The sequence below is a fragment of the Peromyscus maniculatus genome, chromosome 9 (genome assembly GCF_049852395.1).
Source record: "Peromyscus maniculatus bairdii isolate BWxNUB_F1_BW_parent chromosome 9, HU_Pman_BW_mat_3.1, whole genome shotgun sequence".
Lineage (NCBI taxonomy): Eukaryota > Metazoa > Chordata > Mammalia > Rodentia > Cricetidae > Peromyscus > Peromyscus maniculatus.
The window spans coordinates 63538343-63559679 of NC_134860.1; the positions used below are offsets into that span (position 1 = coordinate 63538343).

The 21337-nt window shown below is 48.7% G+C and overlaps 1 protein-coding gene across 2 annotated transcripts in view; it reads left to right on the forward strand.

Moving 5' to 3' along the window:
* Positions 1–2896: 2896 nt before the first annotated feature.
* The window catches only part of Znf395 (zinc finger protein 395), a 42570-nt gene continuing 24129 nt past the window's right edge, over positions 2897–21337 (forward strand). Inside the window, exon 1 of one of the 2 annotated variants that reach the window (XM_076545226.1) lies at positions 2897–3145. The gene's annotated coding sequence lies outside the window, so the exon portion shown is untranslated. The remainder of the gene's footprint in view (positions 3146–21337) is intronic. The other variant, XM_076545225.1, reaches the window with a different exon arrangement.

Sequence of the window (21337 nt, forward strand, 5' to 3'; positions counted from 1 at the left end):
GGGCTAATGTGCAGAACTTTGGAATGTACAGCCTACTGCCTGTAGTTAAAAAAAAAAAAGGGATTTGCATCTAACATATGCTGGGAGAGGACATATGTCCCTGAACAGTCTGATTCCAAGAAGAGATTTCAACCAGAACATGCTATGGGCTCTGCTCATATTCGGAGAGGATGGGCTGGCTGTGCACACAGTGGGGACCTATGTTTTGTCAACTGAATGAGTATTTCAGTTTTAGCTAAACTCAGTCATTTTAGGAAGTAAGGAGCATATGTTTGGTTAAAAGTTTATGTGAAATAGTTTAAGAAAAACAAATTCAGTCTGGGTATTTAGACCAGTGGTAGAATGCGTTGCCTAGCAGGCACAAAGCCCTGGGTTCAATCTCCAGTATTGCAAAAATAAATTAGTAAGTAAATAGTCAGTAATGGTGGTACATACCTTGTAATCCCAGCACCGAGGATGCAGAGGCAGGTGGATTTCTTTGAATTCAAGGCCAGTCAGGGCTATACAGAGACCCTGTTTTTTTTTTTTTTTTTTAAAGTAAATAAATAATTATATAAAAAAAGAAAAATAGGGCAGGAGATGTAGCCCAGTTGACAGAGTGATTGCCTGGTATGCATGAAGTCATGCATCTGGTCCCCAGTGTGACATAAATGGTGTGTATTGGCACATGCCTGTGACCCCAGCCCTTGGGAAGTGGAAGAAAGAGAATCAGAAGTTTCTTCTTAGCAATCTAACAAGTTCAAGGTAGGCCTGGGCTACAGGACCCCTATCTTAAAAAACACAATAAAACGAAGCCCAAAGCCAGACACTCTCATCCTTGTATCAGGCTTAGCAGTCTAAATCCCGTGGTGCAGCTCATATTCTGACTGGGGACCTACTCTGTGCATGAAACTTTCGTTTAGCTCAGCAAGCATTTCTGGAGCCCTGGGTTTTACTATGAAGACTCATTTCCTTTCCTCTCAGACACCTTAGTCCCTGGACTGCAATTAACACTTATTATTATTATTATTATTATTATTATTATTATTATTATTGTATTGCTCCTCAATTGTTAGTGAACAGCAGTCTGCTCCCAAGGAGGCCAAGTGTTCATTGGGGCAGGGACTACATTGCAAACTTGAGGTTGATCAAGAAAGGCATGAGAGGACAACTGGAAACAAGAACAGAAAACCATGCATGAACTGTATGTTCCTTTACTAATAAAATAGACAACTGCAACCTACGTTTTCATGTTAGGGAGGGCTTTGTGTTAAAGTCACTGATGTGAGTCCCTACAATGCTTTGTTCTTAATTCGAAACAGAACTCTTTCCTGAGGTTGAGAATTAAAAGGGAGAAGCAGTCTTGGGTGAATCACACCCTAGCAGGATTGTCCTAGAGCAATCTACAGGCGGCATTTTAGACTAGTTAATTTATCCATATGGGGCTGTCTTGTACACAGCAGGATACTGGTGGCATCCTTGACCTTCAGCAGCTTAGATGTCAGTAGGGAACAGCCCTCACCTTAACACCAATGACAAATGTCTCCAGATATTATCAAGTGTCCCAGGAGACAAAAATCACCCCTAATAGTGAACCATCTCCCATGAGAATTTTGATTCCAGTTGGATAATTTTATTTCAACAAGTAGTTGAAACTCTTTTTTTTTTTAAAATTTTAATTTATTTATTGTGTGTGTGAAGGTCTAAGGATAACTTGCTGGAGTTGAGTCTCTCTGCCACCTTGTGCATGCTGGGGCTCTAACTCGGGACATCAGGTTTGACCACAAGTACTGCTACCCACTGAGCCGCCTTGCCAGTCCCCAGGATGTACTATTTTTTATTTGCTGTGAGCTGGGCACCATCTCCAGTTACTCGGCTTGATTTTATGGATCAAGAAGCTGATGTTCAAAGTTAACCTGTTGAAGATGCCGCTGCTCGTTCAGCGTTTGAAACAGGATCACACATGACTCCCCAAACTTGACCAACCCCCCACTGCCTCCTAGAAAGGCAGCGACCTCCAAACCGGAGGTGAACCGCAACTTCAAAATATTCTAAAACTTTCTTTTTTTGAGAAGGGAGGGGACTATGATTCTTTAAATTTGCTCATTAAATTTGTTTGATTGTAAGCACACACACATATGCACACGCGCAGGCACGCCCCTCTCCACCGTCCTTGGCCTTATCTAGGAAAAACACAGTACTACACAATGGAACAGCTTCGATTCTCCCTGTTACAAATTATCCAAAAGCCAGAGCCTAACGGTGCCAAAAAGCAACCAGTATTGTTTACACAAGGGTTGAAGGCTAATAGTTAACTTTCTCCCATTTAATTCTAGAAACAGTAAACACCGCCTCGCGTTACAACTACAAACGAATAAATGTCATAAAACCGGAGAAGAAAACTCTTGGTCCAAAGCAAAATGGAAAGGTTGGGTTTTCAAGCGCTTCCGCCCTTGCGCGCCGCCCCCGGCTACCCGGCCTCGGGTCCCTGTCGCCCTAGCCAAACTCCTGTCCCTGGCGCCCAGAGCTTCTGGCTTCCTTTCCCGCCCTGGGGCGCGCTGGAAAAACAACAGCCAGAAACTTTGGCTGGGTTTGCAGTTCAGTGAGGGGAAAAAAAAAAAAGCCAAAAAAAAAAAAAAAAAAGAAAAAAAGGAGGGGGGGGAAAGCAGATACTCTAGTTCGGTTCCGGACCGAGCTGAACGTTCCGATTTAGGGGTGGGGGCTGGGGGAGGGGGGTCAGAACTCGGTCAGGTTCAAGTGCGCATGTGTGAGAGGAGTCGCTCCAGCATTTATTGAGCGCCCACTGTGTACCGCCAGCTAGGGGGTGTGCGGAGCGCGCGCGGGCGGGCGCGCGGCCGGGGCTGGGGGCGCGCGGGCCGTGCGCGCGCCTGGCCGGGGGTGTGTCCCCGCGTCTAGCTGGCTGGCTCGCGGGCCGACTGGCTGCGAGCGGCTCGGTGCGCTCCCTTCCCGGGCGGGGGAATCCGGGCCGGGTTGTGGCCGCGGCCGCGTACGTGAGCGCAGTGTCCCGGAGAGGGAGGGCAGGCCGGCCAGGTGGGCGCGAAGGCGGCGACGGCGGGAGGCGGCGCAGTGCAGGGGCCGCGCCGGTGGCGGGCAGGGCCGCGGCCGCTGCAGGGAGCCGAGCTGTCCGGACCAGTAGCCGGCCGAGGTGAGCTGCGCGCGGGACCTCGCGGGGGCTGCAGCCCGGGATTGGGGACGGCATCGGGCGGGGTGGGGGGGGGAGCGGGGTGGGCAGGAGGCTCGCGCGGGCCCGGGCGGGACCAGGGCTGCTGCGGCGGTGGCGGGGTGGCTCGGTGGGGGTGGCCGCTCGCTTTCTCGCGCGTCGCCTTGTTTATGTCGCGGGTCCTGCGGCCGGATCTCCCTCCCAACTTTGAGCAGTGGCCGGGAGTGGCCTCGCGGGCCCACACTGACCTGTTAACCTGCCCCCTTTCCGGCTGGGCCGTCAGCCCGGCGCTCCGCGCGCCCCTGCCCTCTCCAGATCCCGAGAGCGCGGTGCTGCGGGACTGGCCTCGCGACACACCCTCTCTCAACCCCCTTCTTGCGGGCCCCTTCGCCGCCCGCTTGGCTCTGAGCTTGCCGGGCTCATCCCGGGTCCCTCCCTGGCCGTGGCACTCTGGGCCTCTGGAGTGGCCGATGGGGGCCTAGAAGGGGAGTTTGTCATGGGCAGACAATTCCGAGGCAGGGTTGTTCCTTTCCTGCCTGGGAGTGAAGGCTCTGCGCCCTCACTTTAGGGCCCACTTGGAGGTCTAAAGAGACCCACCTGCCAGCAATCCTGCGCAAGCCCTGTTTTCCATCCCTCCCTTTCCTGTGGTTCTGGAGGACTTCCACTAGGCATGGGTTCCCATGATGCCAGGCCACGGCACAGGGGCTATCTACAGTCCTTCACTGCTTTCTTGACTCTCCCTTAAGAGAACGGTGTAAAGTGGGGCAGTTGGTTTCAGAGTGAGCGATCAACAGGTATTGAAGCCTGGGGACACCCTTCTAAGGGGCTGTGTAAACAGGGGTTCTTGCTTTGGAAGAATGGAGCAGAAGGAAATTGGTTAACCCACAGGTACCTCTGAGAACTTATTCTGTTCTCTTCCCACTGCCAAGCTTTCTGGGTGATGCTTAGAGGCACGTGAAAAGTCGAAGGTCTTAGGAAGCTGCAAGACTAGAGATATGATTTAAGAGCTCAAGTTTAAATTAATGTGCTGTGGCTGCGAAGTTATTGTAAACGTTGGGGCACAGGAAACATGGCAGTTAAAGGTGGGGAGGGGCCCTCAGCACTCATTTTGGAATAATTTCCACCTGTGGACAAATTCCCTGGCAAGAGTCAAAAGTCAGAAGGAAGAGTTCATAGGTGACAAGCTTGCAAAAGCCTCTCCAGGGGCTTGGTTGTCTCACTGAGAAAGGCGACGGAAGATACACAAATAATTCCGTCCAGGGCTTACAGTCCCTTGGCGGACACAGGAAGACTTGAGCATGTGAAATAAGACTCCAGATGGGGCACAGTTAGTTGTCAACATGCCAGATGCAGAAATGGGTGCTGTTGGAGGTCAAGGGAAGGAGCTGGCAATCCGGACAGGGATTGCCAGGCCTGTGTTGTGTCCTTGCAGGATGAGACTCTGTGGAGATGGGACACCAAGTGGGGAATGAGTGGGTTTCTCCAGAGACCAGGAGATGGCCTTGGCTCTCTTGGAATGTTTCCTGAACAGTAAGACATACAGATAGATAGAGGGGGGGACAATGACTGAGATTGTGAAAGTCCTAGAAAGTCAGACTGAGGAGTTAGACTCTTATCCTGGTGTACGGGGGAGACGTTAGGCCGGGGAGGGATGTAAGGAGAGTGTTTGTAAAGATTTTTGAATCTGATGTCAGGAGACAGACCAGTAAGTAAGTAGCCTGTTGCACTTTTGGAGTGTTGTGGGTTTGGACTTGGTTTTATTGGAAGACTTTACTGTTGAAACGATCTGTTGACAGAGGCAGGGCGAAGAGAAGTGGGGGATAGGAATTCATTCCTGGTGGAAGCTGATTACACACCAGGGCCTGGGAGTTGCTGAACTTGGTGAGCGGAATCGGAAATGTGTGTTCTGTAGAGAAGGTGATTGACGCTTGGGCTCTAGAGAAGTCTCTTGTGTCTGCCAGGCTATCTGATGGAGGGATGCAGGTGATGGAGGGATGCAGGTGATGGAGGGATGCAGGTGATGGAAGGATGCAGGTGATGGAGGGATGCAGGTGGTGGAGGGATGCAGTGATGGAGGGATGCAGGTGATGGAGGGATGCAGGTGCTGGCAACTCTGGCTCTGATAGGTGGGAACCCTGAAGGGTAGTAGAGGGGGAACTCGGGGAACAAGCAGGGAGTTGTCTTGGTCCTAAGGGGCATCATTCATGTGGAACTGAAGGTCTGACCCCGGGGCTTCTGTTTTGTGCCTTGACATTGCCTGGAGTTGACCCTGAAGGTGGAGGAGGATCAGTGCTGGAGGGTGGGCTTCTAGGAAGAAGGGGCCATTTATTACAGCCAGGAGGGTGGGGTGAGAGGGAAATGGAGCGGGCTTTGCTGAGGGAGTAAGTAATGAGGCTTTGGTGCTTGCTGAACTTTACTCTTGACAGAGATATTAAGGGAAGTCTCCTGCGCTGTTTGCGCAGGGGGAGGGACGAACAGCAAGACGACCTAAGGAGAGACAGAGGAATGTGGGGCCTTTTGTAGGGCCTGGCTTATCCCGGTCTCATTCAGTTACCCCTTCCAGGGATTCTGGAGACCAGGACAAGTAGAAGGGAGTTAGCACTCCTTTCCTGAGCTCTAAATTCTGCTGTCTTTTTTGCAAGAGTGACAGGGTGATTTGCTGGACAAATTCCCCAAGCCTCAGCTTGCAACATCTGCATTTGAAGGATGATTGCAAAAGGTTGTGGAGTGAGCTGGGACGGTCATTCAGTTGCTTATTTCTCTGAGATTCAGGATCAGTGAGCTGAGGGATAGGGATGGAGGCCTCGTCCTCTCTTAACTTTTCTTCTGTCTTTGGTCCCTCCTCCCCCCTCCCTTCCCCTCTTCCTTTTTCTTCTCCCCCTTCCTCTTTCTTCCTCTTTTCTTTTGTTCCTTCCCTCTGTCCATCCTTCTCTCCAATCCTTCTTGCTCCGTATAACTCAGGAGCTTTGGATTCCCTGCAGCCTCCTGCCTCGGAAGGCCGGAGCTTTCACAGATATTTTTTTTTCCTTATAGTGACTATCAGACTATCAAAAAAAAATTAATTGTGCAGGGCAGACAGAGGTTGAGTTCTTTGGTTCATTGTAGGGCAGGGTTCATACGCAGTTGTGACCATGACCTACATTAGGAAATAAAGTCAAGGGCTGACAAGATGGCTCGGTGGGTAAGGGTGCGTGCCACCAAGCCTGGTGACCCGACTTCATTCCCAGAATTCAGCTGGTGGAAGGAGAGAATCGCTCCTGCAAGTGCAGGCACCGAGAGTCTCTCTCCCTCTCTTGACGTAGAATAACGGAAGGAAACATATCATGCTATATACCTAATCATGTATGGAAAAACTGAATATCCGTTTGTGAAGTCTTAGCCTCTTTTCTTGGTGCAGCCTTGGATTTGTTTTTTTTATAGTCTATTCTGTCTATTTTTTATTGTCTGTTCTGTTACTCGATTCCCACCAAGTGGATCCAACCACTCTCCAGTAGATCATAACCCAGTCACAGTTTGAATGCACTGGGAGACTTTCACATTCCTCAGGTATATATGAAGCTGCCTGTGTGCAGAACTACACCTCCCGGGGCTGAAGGTAGCTAGCTGCAAGCCCAGCAGAGAGGTGGGGGGGTTTACGGTCTAGTGGGAGAGAGAGATAAGATATACCTCGGAGAAGGAGCAGAGCCGAGCGTTGAGGGCCAGGATGAAAAGTTGGTACTTGAAAGGGCTAGAGAAGTGGGCAGAGGAGGGAGGGCAGGGCAGTGGTGTGTGCTGATGGGACTGAGAAGGAAGGATTCTTTGGAATAATCAAGTCTGGGAGGAAGTTTGGGGCATCTCAGTGCTGCATGGGGAAGGCACATAATGGGTGAGGGCGGGCGGGCGGGCGGGGACTAGGAATGGATACTGTGGTTGTGTGTGAGAGAGGACAGAAGATTTTTGTGAAGGAGGACTGGAGAGGTGGTTTAGGGCATGTGTAGTGTCGGGCTTGTGCATGTGTGGCAGGTTAAACAACAGCAAAGTGCCGAAGGGCTTTTTGTTTGTTTGTGTTTTTAGACAGGAGCTCACTAGGTAGCCCTGGCTAGCTTATAGACCAGGCTGGACCCTAACTCTGCAGAGGACTAAAGATGTGCACTACCATGCCTAAGCACCAAAGTTTTAAGAAATTGGGAGCAACCCAGAAAACCTCTGGATTTGGGGCTTTGAGGTGTCGAACATGGCTGCCTCTTCAAGTTGGGGGATGGCGGTCTGCTGAGTGCAAAAGAAAGGCCGTATAGTCCCCAGTTGTGGTGGTGTCGGTGTCCCCTGGTGCTTTGAACCAGTCACTCGACGTCTTTGCAGAGGCCTGTGGGCATTTGGCATCGGCACCTCAGATTTCAAGACCTTGAATGCCAAGGATACAGGGATGTATGTCATGGGCTCTGGCTGGCCACCGAAGGTTCTGGTAAGGGTGTGACATGGAATCTGGGATATTTGTGTGCAGTGAATTTGTGTTATGCAAATCAGAGGCTGCTCTTGAGGAAGATGGAGTCTGGAAATATTTTTATATGGTCAGAAGTGTGTGTGTGTGTGTGTGTGTGTGTGTGTGTGTGTGTGTGTGTGTATACCTTTCCTGGAACTCACTCTGTAGCTCAGGCTAGCCTTGAACTTACAGAGATCCGTCTGCCTCTGCTTCCCGAGTGCTGGGATTAAAGGCGTGCGCCACCACCGCCTAGCCAGAATTATACTTTTTAATGTATTTTTTATGTGTGAATGTTTTGTCTGCATGTATATGGGTACACCACATGTGTGTAGTGTGTTCATGTGGGTCAGAAGATACCAGATCTTTTGGCATGGAGTTAGGACTGGGAATCTCCATGTGGGTGCTGGGCCTGGAACCTGGGTCCTCTCTACAAGAGCAGCAAGTGCTCTTAACCATTGAGCCATCTTTCCAGCCCTAGAATTGTATTCCCTCTCCCCACCCTCTCTTGTTTTTTGAGAAAGGATTTCTCTGTGTAGATCTGGGCGTCCTGGAACTTGCTTTGTAGACCAGGCTGGCTTCGAACTCATAGAGATCCACCTACCTGCTTCCCAAGGATGGGCTTAAAGGTGTGCACCACCACCACTGCCTGGCTGGAATAATGGTATTCTTGAAGACAAACTTCCACTGGTTGAATTAGGGTAAGACTCGTTTCTCCGGATACCAGGGTCTCTCCAGCATCTTCACTGTGGGTTTTCGGCTCCCGTGCTTAGATGGTGACTCCAGGCATATCGTCTAAGAATGATGTCTGGTGATAACTTGTGAGATGTGAGTGAGTCACCACGTCCAATGCCATGAGAAAGTGGCATCTCAGGTGCTGCGTCTCTGTGAGAGAGTACTGAGGGAGGGGTAAGAAGGGCCGAGGCACCTCTCTCTGGTTTCTTTACCCCTGGGGCAGCCCAGGATTCAGGGAGACCACAGAACAGCTGGTTGAAGTCTAGGTGGCAAAGGAAGTGACTCCAGAAATACTAGTCTGATTTGGTGACCAGCAGAAGTAAGTTCAGGTTTTTGTAATCTAGCACATTCGAGTTTACTCTGAAGAATCCGTAGTCACCTGTGATTCAGAGGCATTCCCACATGAGCGACAGGTGAGAGGTGCTGACCACTAGTCACCTTGTTTGTGTATAAGTAGGACAACATTCAGTTATTTAAAAAAATATTGTTTTGATAGCATTAAAAAAACAAAGGAGTTAGTAGCTAGGCTTGGTGGTTTATACCTGTAATCCTAGCACTTAGGAGGGTGAGATAGGAGAATTATAAGTTTGAGGCCAGCCTGAGCTACATAGACTTTGAGGAGAAAAAAGTTTTTTTGTTTTGTTTGCTTGTTTAACTATGTTCTGCTTAGAAAATGTGTCTATAGGATGCAGGGGTAGCCGGAAGTCAGCTGGGTCCTATCAAATAAATCCGTTTCCTGTTTTACATCATGGGTGAGGGGTAGCAGCTATACTATATTTTGGCTTTAGTAAACGTTTTTAAAATTTATTTTTATTGTTTTTAATCCAGCGTATAGTGTGTTAGATACTATTATGCCATTTTTGAGCAAAGTGTGTTTTTGTGGTTCTCCTTTCCACATCTCCTCACCCCTGCTACCCACCCTGCCTTTGTCGAATCCTCATTCTCCAAGGTTACTCCCTCTCATGTCCCACGTGTCCTCGCCTCTCCCTCTCCATTTTTCCTCATCACCTAATACTGCCATCTCTAGGCTTCTTTTCTGGATTTTTAGACTCAATTAGTAAAGTGTTTAACCCTTTTAAAAAAGACATAATTGGCCGGGCGGTGGTGGTGCACGCCTTTAATCCCAGCACTCGGGAGGCAGAGCCAGGAGGATCTCTGTGAGTTCGAGGCCAGCCTGGACTACCAAGTGAGTCCCAGGAGAAGCGCAAAGCTACACAGAGAAACCCTGTCTCGAAAAACCAAAAAAAAAAAAAAAAAAAAAAAAAAAAGACATAATTGTTCATATTAAGTCATAGGTGGTAAAGTGTGGTAGGCTGGGTAGTGTTATTAATTTAATTTGACAATCACATGCAAAAACTTAATTATTGGCACCGAGTCAGCCTCGAGGGAGCTCTGAAAGTAAGAGCTGTGTGAGTCTGCCTTTGATGCGTTTAACGTTCTTCCAGTGTTGGGGGGTGTCGGTGTTGATCCAGTTTAAGAGTCACAGGGGTGGAAGGGAGTGCGTATTTCACAGCAAATCAAGGTTCAGGATCATCTAGAACGAGGGTGATTTAGAGAGGAATTCAGTAATGAATAAATGTCAAGAGGGACTTTAAACATTTTGAACTGTGGGTTAGCAAGATGGATTAGAGGGAAAGACCTCGCTCTAGCCTAGCGAGTCTGACTGTAGACCCGTGCGAAGGAGGAAGGAGAGGGCTGACTTCTCATAGTTGTCCTCTTCACAAAGTGTTCCATCCACAGGCCATGGCACACATTCGTGACCTGCCAGGCATGCACATACGGTATAATACTGCTTGGAAAATTAGAACAAAATTAAACTGTGGTGTATTGAGATGTTTGTGCATTTTGATTGGAAGTTCCCCTTCGGAGGGTATAGCTGAGACTATATCCAAAATGTAGATGATGTTTTGTGCCCAGATTACCCAGAGACTGAAGAAGATATATAGTGAAAAATTATCTGGTTATGTAGCCCAAGATGGCCTCAAGCTCATAACTGCCCTCCTGCCTCTGCCTCCTAAATGGTGGGATTCCAAGCATGTGCAACTGTAAATTGTGATGATGGAATACTACAAGGTTATGGAAAGTAATGTTTAGGAATAGTTAAAAAAAAATAACATCGAAGATGTTTATGCTCAAAGGTTCATTTATAAGATGAACTCAAATGTTTAATAAAAAGCAGTGGGTAGAAGATGAAGGATGTGATGTGCACTCATGACACGAATACCAATACACACTGATTCTGCCTAGGAAGTTGATAGGCTTTCAGGCCACCTCTCACTCCAAAGACTGGGTGAGCAGATGGCAGTGAGCACGTAGGTAGTTTTTCCAGTTGGTAGGCCCAAGTCATTTCCAGCGGTGGACCTGACTGACCGTGCGGTAGTGAGCTTCCCAGTGTTGGGGTGCATTCAAGTAGGATTCAAGCTATGTCGATTGGGGATGCTTAGAAAAGAAGGGAGGGATCAGAAGGCTGAGCTTGAGCCTGTTTTGATTTTTCAGTTATTCTGTGACTTGTCACAGCGGAAAGATGACATGGGATAGTGACTGTACCTCTTGAGCCAAGATCACTATGTAAGTTTCAAAGAAAGTTTCTTCTCTGTTGTTTTTTCAGTCCTGGGGATGGAACCCGGGACCTCACATAAAGACAAGCGCAGGGCCACTGAGCCTCATCCAGCCTTGTTCTAGCATTTGGAGATGGTTTAGGATTTGGTTTGTGGTTGTTGAAATTGAATTTGGTCCTCAAGAAAGGCAGCGGAAGTGGGGGAGATGGCCGATCATCATGAACACTCCACCCTCTACTCTGTTGATTGTGTTTGCATGTATATGGGCATGCGTGTGTAAGCATGTATGTATGTAGAGGCAAGAAGTGGCCATCCGGTATCTCCTTAAGCCATTCTCCACACTAGCTAGTTATTGAGGCAGGGTCTCTGACAGGACCCAGAGCTCACTGACTAGCTAGTCTAGTTAGTGAGTTTGCCCTAGGGGTCCTCTGTCTCTACTTCCTGAGTGCTAGAATTACAGGTGGCCAGCATGTTTGCCCAGATTTTATGTGGGTCTGAAACCCAGCCCTCAAGACATGCTCTTTATCCACGGAGCTGTCTTCTCAACCTCTGGATTTTTTTTTTTTTTTGAGAAAGGTCTTAATGTGAAACCTTAGTTGGCATGAGCTCACTCTGTAGACTAGGCTGGTCTTGAACTCACAGAGATTCACCTGCCTCTGCCTCCCCAGTGCTGGGATTAGAGGATTGGGACACCTTACCTGGCTTCCTTCTTTTCTTTTTTGAGTCACACTCTCACACTCCCAGCTACCTTCTTGCCTCAGTCTTAGAAGTACAGGTATGACCCACAACACCCAGCTCTGGATGTTTTAGGGTGACTTTTGCCGTTGTGGATGCTGCTTGGGTGAACTTGGAGCAGGGCACTTTCCGCTCCTTAGGGACTGTTGTGGTGGATCTTATCTTCCAGGACTATCACAAGCTGATTTCTGTCTCCATGCCATTCATGCTCCCATTTTAGCATTTGAAAAATTATTATTTGACAAGAAGTGTTCATATGGGTAAGGTAATTTGGGAGCACAGCAAACCAACGGCCGGCAGTTGAGACGAGTGTGAAATGATTAGGAAGAATCTGATCGAGCAGAACTGGAACAAGAATCTTTGCACTCTTGTTTGCTTTTGTTTGGACCCCGGGTCTTAGTATGTGTTTTTGATGGCTTTGAACTTGTGTCCCTCCTGTGTCTGTCCGCTGAGTTCTGGGATTACAGGCGTGGACTGACTAGCTGAGCCTGGCTGGGATTATAGGTGTGGACCACTGAGCCTGGCTGGTGCTCATGTGAGATGACGGACCAGCTGGCCTCCGTTTCCATGCTGTTTGTGCTTTACGTGGTGTCTGTACTTGCCTGGGTGCTGGAAGCTGGTTCTTTGGTCCACATTTGTGGGTATGGAGAAAAGTTAGACGAACGTGTAATTTTTGTGTGTGTGATGTTGGGGATGGAACCCAAGGCATTAAACATGCTACATAAGGGCTACATTCTTAGTCGTTGTGTGTGTGTGTGTGTGTGTGTGTGTGTGTGTGTGTGTGTGTGTGAGAGAGAGAGAGAGAGAGAGAGAGACAGAGACAGAGACAGAGAGACAGAGAGAGACAGCGCAGACCCATAAGACAACCTCAGGTGTTGTTCCTCGGGTATTGTCCCTTTTTTTTTTTTTTTTAACTTCTGGAAACAGGGTCTCCTTGGCCTGGAACTTGCCAGAGATCTGCCTGTCTGTAAGTGCAGAATGCTTGGCTTTACTTTTTTTTTTTTTAATGTGGATTGTAGGGATCAAACTCAGGCTCTGACCTATCATCTTTCTAGCCCCTTACTCTTTACCTTTGTTGGAGACAGAGTATGGAGTTGCAGTTGGCCTGAGATATCTCACTTTGTATCCCAGGCTGACCTTGAACACCCCAGCTTCTTGCCTCAGCCTCTCAGGTGCTGGGGTTGCAGATGTGGATAGTCATACCCAGATACTTTTTCCCCCCTTAACAGCGAACTGGTAAGAGTCAGCAGTTGTTGGTTTTATTTTGTTCTCTGAGTACTGGGAAGTCATAAAACTCTTGGTTAAAAACAGCCAGCCAGTTGCTAAATGCAGTCAGTAATAAAACTTTCCTTTCTAGCTGGAGAGAGATGGCTCAGTGGTTAAGAGCACTGGCTGCTCTTCCAGAGGTCCTGAGTTCAATTCCCAGCAACCACATGGTGGTTCACAACCATCTGTAATGAGATCTGGTGCCTTCTTCAGGCCGGCAGGCGAACATGCAGATAGAACACTGTATACTTGATAAATAAATCTTTAACAAACAAAAAAACAAACAAAAAAACTTTCCTCTTTCTGTTTTTTTTTTTTTTTTTTTTTTTTTTTTTTTTTTTTTTGAGACAGGGTTTCTCTGTGTAGCTTTGCACCTTTCCTGGAACTCACTTGGTAGCCCAGGCTGGCCTCGAACTCACAGAGATCTGCCTGCCTCTGCCTCCCGAGTGCTGGGTTTAAAGGTGTGTGCCACCACCACCCGGCCAATTTATTGGTTTTTATGTGTATGAGTTTTGCCTGAATGTGTGTGTGTGTGTGTGTGTGTGTGTGTGTGTCTGTCTGTCTGTCTGTCTGTCTGTCTGTCTGTCTGTGTCTGGTGCCTGTGGAGGCCAGAAGGGGGCGTTGGGTCTCCAGGTGCTGGAGTTACAGGATAGTTTTGAGCCGCCATGTGGGTGCTGGGAACCTGAGTCCTCTGCAAGAGTAGAAAGTGCTCCTAGCCCCTAAGCCATCTCTCTGGCTCCTGGTCATCTATTTTTATGTGACTGCCACTGTGCTGTGCATGCACCTTATATTTCAACAGATGTTTCCAATGTCCTGTGAAACAGTTCAGAGTCCTGTCGTTCAGCTGTGTTTGAGTTTTTTTTTTTTTGTTGTTTTTAAACACGGGGTCTCTCCACATAGTCCTGGCTGTCCTGAAACTCACTATGTAGACCAAGCTGGCCTTGAACTCACGGAGATCCATTTAACCCTGCCTCTTGAGTAGAATTAAAGGTGTGTGCCACCTCAGCTGAGTTTTGTTTGTTTTGTTTTTATTTTTTGGTATAATTAAATGCAGTGGAATTTTCAGATCTCAGTGTTCTTTAATCAGTTTTGACAAAAACATCTTTTACCCCAGAATTTGTGTGTGTGCATGGGTGAGTGTGTGTGTGTGACTATTTTAAGGTAATCCTTAATTCTCATTCTAATGAAAGTACCATAAGTTTGATTTCTATTACTGTAGGTTAGTTTTACTTAGTTCTTAGATTTGTGTGTTCTTGAGGATTCAGTAAGTGGTATCTGAAGATGATGAGGTTATAAGTGTGTGTGTGTGTGTGTGTGTGTGTGTGTGTAAAAATAACACTGCCCGGGGCTGAGGATGTTAATCACTGGGGTGAGATTTTCTAGCATGCATGAGGCCCTGGGTGGGATCCCCCTGTATGACGGTCAATCAGTTCATCATTCAGTTTCCAGTAAGTTGTAATGCTGTAGTGTTTTTCTTACGGGTTGTTTAGGTTCTTCCTCTTCACTAGCCCAGGGGATCTAGACTGATTCCCAGCTGGAAGAGTCAGAGGAAGCATGATGGGGGCGGGAACTGTCTCACTGCTGTGTGCGTGCGTTCCGTGTGCCTGCCTGTGTGCCTAGGGTGTGTTTTAGCTTGCTGAGTTGGAGCCCTGCAGGATGGGTTAGTTAGAACTGGAGTGGCTCCAGGGAGGTCCCTTTGGATTACCAAAGTCCCCATGACATGCTCCCCCCACCCCCACCCCCACCCCCACCCCCACCCCCGCTGACATAAAATTTAACCATCTGCAGAGTTTCCACAGAGTTAACTTGAGTTGTGCCTGTGAGACTGAAATAAGATCCGAGTTGCAAAACGAGCTGCTGGCTTGCAGCGCACGCAGCCTGTGCACGGCCGAGCTTGTGGCCTTCTGGGCAGGCAGGGGCCGGATTCCAGTGGAAATCACTCTCAGCTAAACACGCTGTTAAAATGTATTGAGCAGGGCCCCAGTCTCTCCTTTAAAAAAAAATTAAACGAGTGAGAGTTTCATTGCGTAAATAATATATGAACGTACTTTCTATAAGGGAAGGAAAACTCAGACTTAAAGCAGGGGGAAAAAAAGACTTTTTTGACAACCCTCCTAATCCGAGTTTTTTTCCCCCCAGAGGTTAACCACTGTCCTAGGGTTGTTGGTATTCTTTGGATGCTTTGCATACTTATAGCTGTGCCTCTAGGATGTAAGAGTCAAATGCACTGTATAGCATGTGGGTATACCTTACCCGCATGTCTCGGTGTGTGTGAAAGTGGCCTTGAATTATTTCCTGCTTAGGTTTAGAAGGGTGAACAGTTGTTTCATTCTTTCCTAATTGATGGGCACAGGAGTTACTTCTCATCTTTTTCTGTTACCAATGTCCGTAGAGAAAACATTGTTGCAGCCTTTGCGGCCCTTGGGAAGCTTCTCCCTTAGGCACTGGAGAGGTGGAGTTCTTGGGTGGTAGGGTAAGGCGGCGATTCTACATCCTGATGAGACATGGGATAGGGGGGTACTTCTGAATTTAGAAAGGTGCTCATATTATGCTTTGAGAGCAGGATTTAGGATTTAGTGCAAGGCGTGTGTTCTCTGGATCTCATTGGCCATGCAGGCCAAGCGATGGTAGGTGAGAAAGGCTGGTGTTGAGAAAGGCCCCTTTGGGCCGGGTAGTTGCTGTCTGGTCCCATGCCCTGAGGACTTTGGTCTGTATGTTGATAGTGCTTGTGTGAAGAGTCACAGGGTGGATGAGCAGTACCGTGGACCCAGAATGGGCAATTCTAAGCTCTCTAGTCTTTGACTGGAGACTCACCTCACCTGTGGGTCTTCTCCTTGTCCCCTTTAGAATACAAAGCATACCTTCACTGTTCAAGCTTGGGTGGGGCACTGGGAAGTGTTTTTAGTGGTCTTCTGTTAGAGAAAGAAGCTCATGTCTTTCTCCTCTTTGCACTGCGGCCATGGATGCCTGCCCTCTGCAGAACTCCTAGAAGGCAAGTGTGTTAATTAAGTCCCAGTGATGGACTTTGGAGCCAGACTAGCAATGGAGAGTGTGTCTGGCCATGTTCCTGTCTCAAGGCTGGCAGTGTGCTGATATGACCGGTGACCCATACAAAAAAACCTTTGTGGTCTGCAGGAGTTCCTGGGCCTTGCCTTCAGATCCTTCCACAGGTGGTGAAGGCCGTTTCTGTGGGGACCCCGGGACCCCTAGTCTTGCATTTGTGCAAACCCAGGAAAGCATTCCCATTCTTGCTTGGGGTCCTCAGAGGGTGCCTTTCCCTCTGGTCTCCTACAGGTGTTTGCAGGCCCTACCTTTTCTGTCCTTTCAGGATTTTCGGCAGGATCAGCCACGCCCTCACCCCTCCCACTTGCTAGTTTTTCCCAGAATCCTCTTGGCTTTGACCCCTTCAGTCTTCCCAGTCCACCACAGAGCTGATTTACAAGTGTCTTTTTGTCAGGGGAGTGGCCTCTGTTCCCAGGGTGGATAGCCTTTTAAGTTTATGGGGGTTGTGTCCTTTCTTTTCTTTCTTCCTGTTTTTTTTTTTTTTTTTTAAATTAGTTAACTTTTTTATTTGCACTACATTAGGCAGAGTGAATGTCTTTATAAAAAAGATTTATTTGTCTTGAAAAACCAAGGGAAAAAAAAGAGAATTTACTTGTGTGGATGTGTCTTCCAATGCCCATGGATTCCAGAAAAAGGGATTGGAGCCTTTGAGGCCGAAGCTAGAGAGTTCTAGGTAGTCATGAGCTGCCCCAATGGGTTCTGGGAACTGAACTCAGGTCTTCTGGAAGACTAGCAAGCACTCTTATTTGCTAAGCTATCTTATTTTTTTGGTTTTTCGAGACAGGGTTTCTCTGTGTAGTTTTGGTGCCTGTCCTGGATCTCGCTCTATAGACCAGGATGGCCTTGAACTCACAGAGATCCACCTGGCTCTGCCTCCCAAGTGCTGGGATTAAAGGCGTGCGCCACCACCGCCTGGCTTTTTTTTTTCTTATTAAGATTTATTTATTTATTATGTATACAGTGTCTGCATGCATGCCTGCCTGCAGGCCAGAAGAGGGCACCAGATCTCATTACAGATGGTTGTGAGCCACCATGTGATTGCTGGGAATTGAACTCAGGACCTCTGGAAGAGCAGTCAGTGCTCTCAACCTCTGATCTGTATGTCTCTCCAGCCCATGAGCCATCTTTCCAGCCCCCCTGGATCTTTGTTGTTTTGTTTTGTTGAGATGAGATCTTACTATGTGAGCCAAAGCCATCCTTGAACTCTTGACCTCCTCAGCCTCCCACGTGCTGGGTTACAGGTGTGTGCCCAGCATAGGATGCTTTTTTACTTTTGGCCTTCGTGGCTAGAGTAGAACGTCAGTCTGATCCACAAAGACGTACATGTCCTCGTCTGCAAATGTCCCTCACTGCACTGGCGAGATTTTGATTTTTTTTTTTTATTTTTTGAGATGCCCTCCACTGCCCTTGTCAGTGGTAAATTCTGTTTTCCTCTTCTAAATTTTAGTGATTATTTATTGCGTGTGGAGAGGGTGTGGAGAGCACATGTGTGCAATGGTGCATGAGTAGAGGTCAGTGGACAGCCTGTAGGAGTTCGTCCTCTCTCTCTCCACCATGTGGGTCCTCGGGTATCAAACTCAGGTTGTCTGGCTCACTTGGTGGCCAGCGCCTTTACCTGCTGAGCCATCTCACTGGTCCAGTATTACAGTTTATTGTTTTCTCCACTGTGGTGCTACCTTATAATCTGCCTGTGAATTTGGTTCTTCACCACTGCCTACAGTTTTGATGTCTATTATTTGGCCCTTGCATTGGGGATTGAATTTAGGACTTCGTGTATGCTAGCCAAGTTCTGTGTCGTAGACCTGATATAGACTCGCTCAACCCCATTTCTTTCGTTAGAAGCCTCTTTTGGGGGGATGGTAGGAGCACGAAGACCCTTGACTCTCCAGAACCCACATACAGGGGGTGCGGTAACCCGTCTACAATCCCAGTGCTTCTCTGGTGGGCTGGTAGACGGTGACAGGAGAGTGCCTGAAGCTTGTGGGCCAGCCAGCCTGGTGTTTGCAGGTCACAGCAAACCAGGTGGAGGGCAAGGGGCTGACTTCCCAGGTCGTCCTCTGATCCCCACGTGTGCCCTGTAGCATGTATGTGTATCTACTCATTAATGCACAGACATCACACACACACACACACACACACACACACACACACACACACACACACCCTGTTTTTCATTCTGTTAAGAAGATCTTTTTATTTTTAATAGACCAACAGAATTAGACCTATTTTTAGATGGGGGCAGTGTGTGCCTGTTGCACGGCTGAGCTCTTTTCTGTGACACATACTTTTTCATTATTGTCTCTCTCAGACCTGCGGAATCAATAGCCAGGAAGAGGAGCTCCATGATTCCAAAAAGCCCCGCCCCCCCCCCCCCCCCCCCCCGGTCCCCGCCATGTGTGCGAGTGTGTGATGTGTATATGTGTTTGCTTGTGTATGGGTGTGCGTGTTTGTGATGCCTGTGTTTGTGGAGACCCGACGTTGGGAACCTTTCTTCCTTCCTTCCTCTCCACCTTACTCATCTAGGCAGGGTCACCACTGAACCTACAGCTAGCTAGCTGATAACCCCAAGTCCAGCTAGCCGGATTTACAAGTGGGCTGCCATGTCTAGCTGGCATTTACATTGGCTCAGGGATCCAAAGTTTGATCCTTACAAGTTGCACTGTGAGCACTTTATTTACTGAACCATTTCCCCAGGCCCTAAGGCATTTTTGAAAAACAAACAGAATAACTCCAACACATTATTGTCTCATCAAAGCCTCATATCCGTGGTGGTGGTGCATGCCTTTAATCCCAGCACTTGGGAGGCAAAGGCAGGCGGATCTCTGAGTTTGAGGCCAGCCTGGTCTACGGAGTGAGTTCCAGGACAGCCAGGGCTACCCAGAGAAATCCTGTCTTGAAAAACCAAAACCAACCAACCAGACAAAAGCTTCGAATTGTTGTAGGATAGAAACTGTCGTGTGTGTACCATTTTACAGGTGTAGTAATTGAGGAATAAAACAAGAGAGGCTTTTTCCCCCTGAGGTCACATAGTTGGGAAGTCTGAACTCATTTGCTGGCAGCCCGGGGTTTTTGGATTGTGCCTTCTCTGTGGGTGGCCCCAGTGTGTGTGGGGGAGCCCCTTCCTGGACCGCTGCCTCAGGGCCCATTTCCTCTTTCCTGCCACAACTACCAGTGCCACTTTGACCTCGATGTGACTTAAGATCTTTAACAAGGAGCCTGAAGAGTTATCCAGCCTAGCCGGCACTCTGCGTGACCATCCTGGTTGTACTGAGGAGAGTGCGGGGCTTTGGGACCCAGATCATCATCTGGGCTCCCAGCTGAGTTCTGTCATTTCTGTTTCTGTGGTTCTGGACAATTGCTCAACCTCCCTGGGACTCAGTTCGCTTATCTGGAAAATGGGGATGACCAGAGTGCTTATCTTGTGAGTTCTTTGGGAGGATTAAATGAAGTACAGGCTGTGAAATGCCTTGTAAGCGACTGGTGCTTAGGTATTTGATCAGCACGGCTATTGGACTGGTCCGGAAAGGCTCTGGCTTGTGTGTCAAGTTTCCTATTCTGCGATGGCCTGTTTTTTTGCTCTAACCAACCGTTCTAATGAAGGAGACATGAGCAGCTGTCCTCTGGGATCATAGATTTGTGTGCGCCTCTACTCGGGGCAGGCCACACATTTCTTTTCAAGGCAGGATTGGAACCTCCGACTTAGCGTTGTCTTTAGGAGCGAGGCCCTGGTGTAGCTAAGTCAGCAGATGGTTGGGGCTGGGCCTTTGCTCTGTGGTGCCCCTGTCCCCAGGTTTCTGGTGAGTCAGTGCTTAAGCGTGTCTTAGCACCAGTGTGGGCCGGATCTGCTCCACGAGGCCGGCCAAGCCACACCCCAGGGAAGTTTGGCAGTCAGCCTTGAACACCCTGGGCAGGGCCCCAAGACAGATGTAGGCACAGGGGAGCTGAGCAGGGGAGCAACCCATGGCTGAAGAGAGGTGACAGGCGGCTGGTCATGTGGAAGACAGGCAGGACCTCGCTCCGGACTCCCTGAATGTCTAGGTTGGCACTGAGCGTGGTCTGAGTGCTGAACCCAGGGGGTGTGTTGTTGGCCAGGAGGCCTCTAACAGCAAGAGGTTGGATTTTTTCCCCCCCATCTTGCTGAAGTCAGCTTTGTTGGGATTTCAGTTAATTAGTGGCTCATCCATTGTAGGCCTCTGGATTCCCTTGAGAGTGGGTAGTCATATTTCAGGTTCTGGTACGGTACCTTGGTGCGGTGCCAGTTCCTAGATGGCTGCTGGATGGACATGGCTGCTCAGGGCTGAGAGTCACTGGCTGTGTTCTATAGCCTGGACCTAACGGCAGTGACAGGAACATGTTCCTCCTGGATCTGGGGCAGTGTGCTGGCAGGCTCAGCGCGGCGGATGCATTCTCGCGTCCACAGGTGAGGTGAGGAGCTGCAGGCTCTAAGGTGGGTGCCTGCTGGTGGCTTCTGGAGTGGACATGGATTCCTGAGGGGTGCTTGTACGGTGCCTTGATTTCCGCCCCCACTGTTGAGTGTTTTTGCAAGGACAGTGTCTCCTGTGTCTGTCATCTTTCCTTTTAAATCTGGCCCTCCAGCCTGGTACCTGAATTGGTGGTGCATTCACTGGCCACCCGGAGCTCTGGGTGCCCTGGTTCTCCACCACAGGGAAGTGGCAGGGCTGCTGGATGACCTATTGATTCCAGCCAGGGTCATCTCCAGGTACTTGGGCTCTTCCTCCAAGCGCCCCCCCCCCTTCTTGTTTATTTGGCCCTGTCTGGAAATGTGGTACTTCACAGGAGTGACGTCAGAATCCTGCAGCCTCCTCCCCTAATGGGTTCACGGTCATCAACCTTTCCCATTCATTTGGCATCACAAGGGTCTGAGGTTAATTCATTCAAATGATGGCCCAGTTCCCAAGTAGGTTTGCTCTAACCTCGAGAAAAATCCGTGAATTCTATAGCCTGTGTCCCGCCTCCTTCTTCAAGGAGTCAAACATCACCCTGACTGAGCGTCGGGAGGCGCCAGTGGCTTGTTAGGTTTTTAGGGCTCTCGTGTCTCTGCTGTATGTTTTGGGGTGCCCATCTTGCCAGCCCTGCCTGTCAGTCCTGCAAGTGTTTCAAGTAGACCCTTCTTCCTGGAGAAGGGAGAACCAGACCAGGAGGAGCCAGGAAAGCTGTAAATGCAACCCCACCCTCCCACCCCCCTACCCTCCCCACCCCCCCACCTGACTTCCGCCGCCGATAGTGTGAGGAACCTTGTTTTCTCAGACATAAAAACAGGGGTACTATTTGTCCCTTCATGTCAAAAGTTATTTTACAAATAAATTGTTTTACATTTACGTGTGTGTGTGTGTGTGTGTGTGT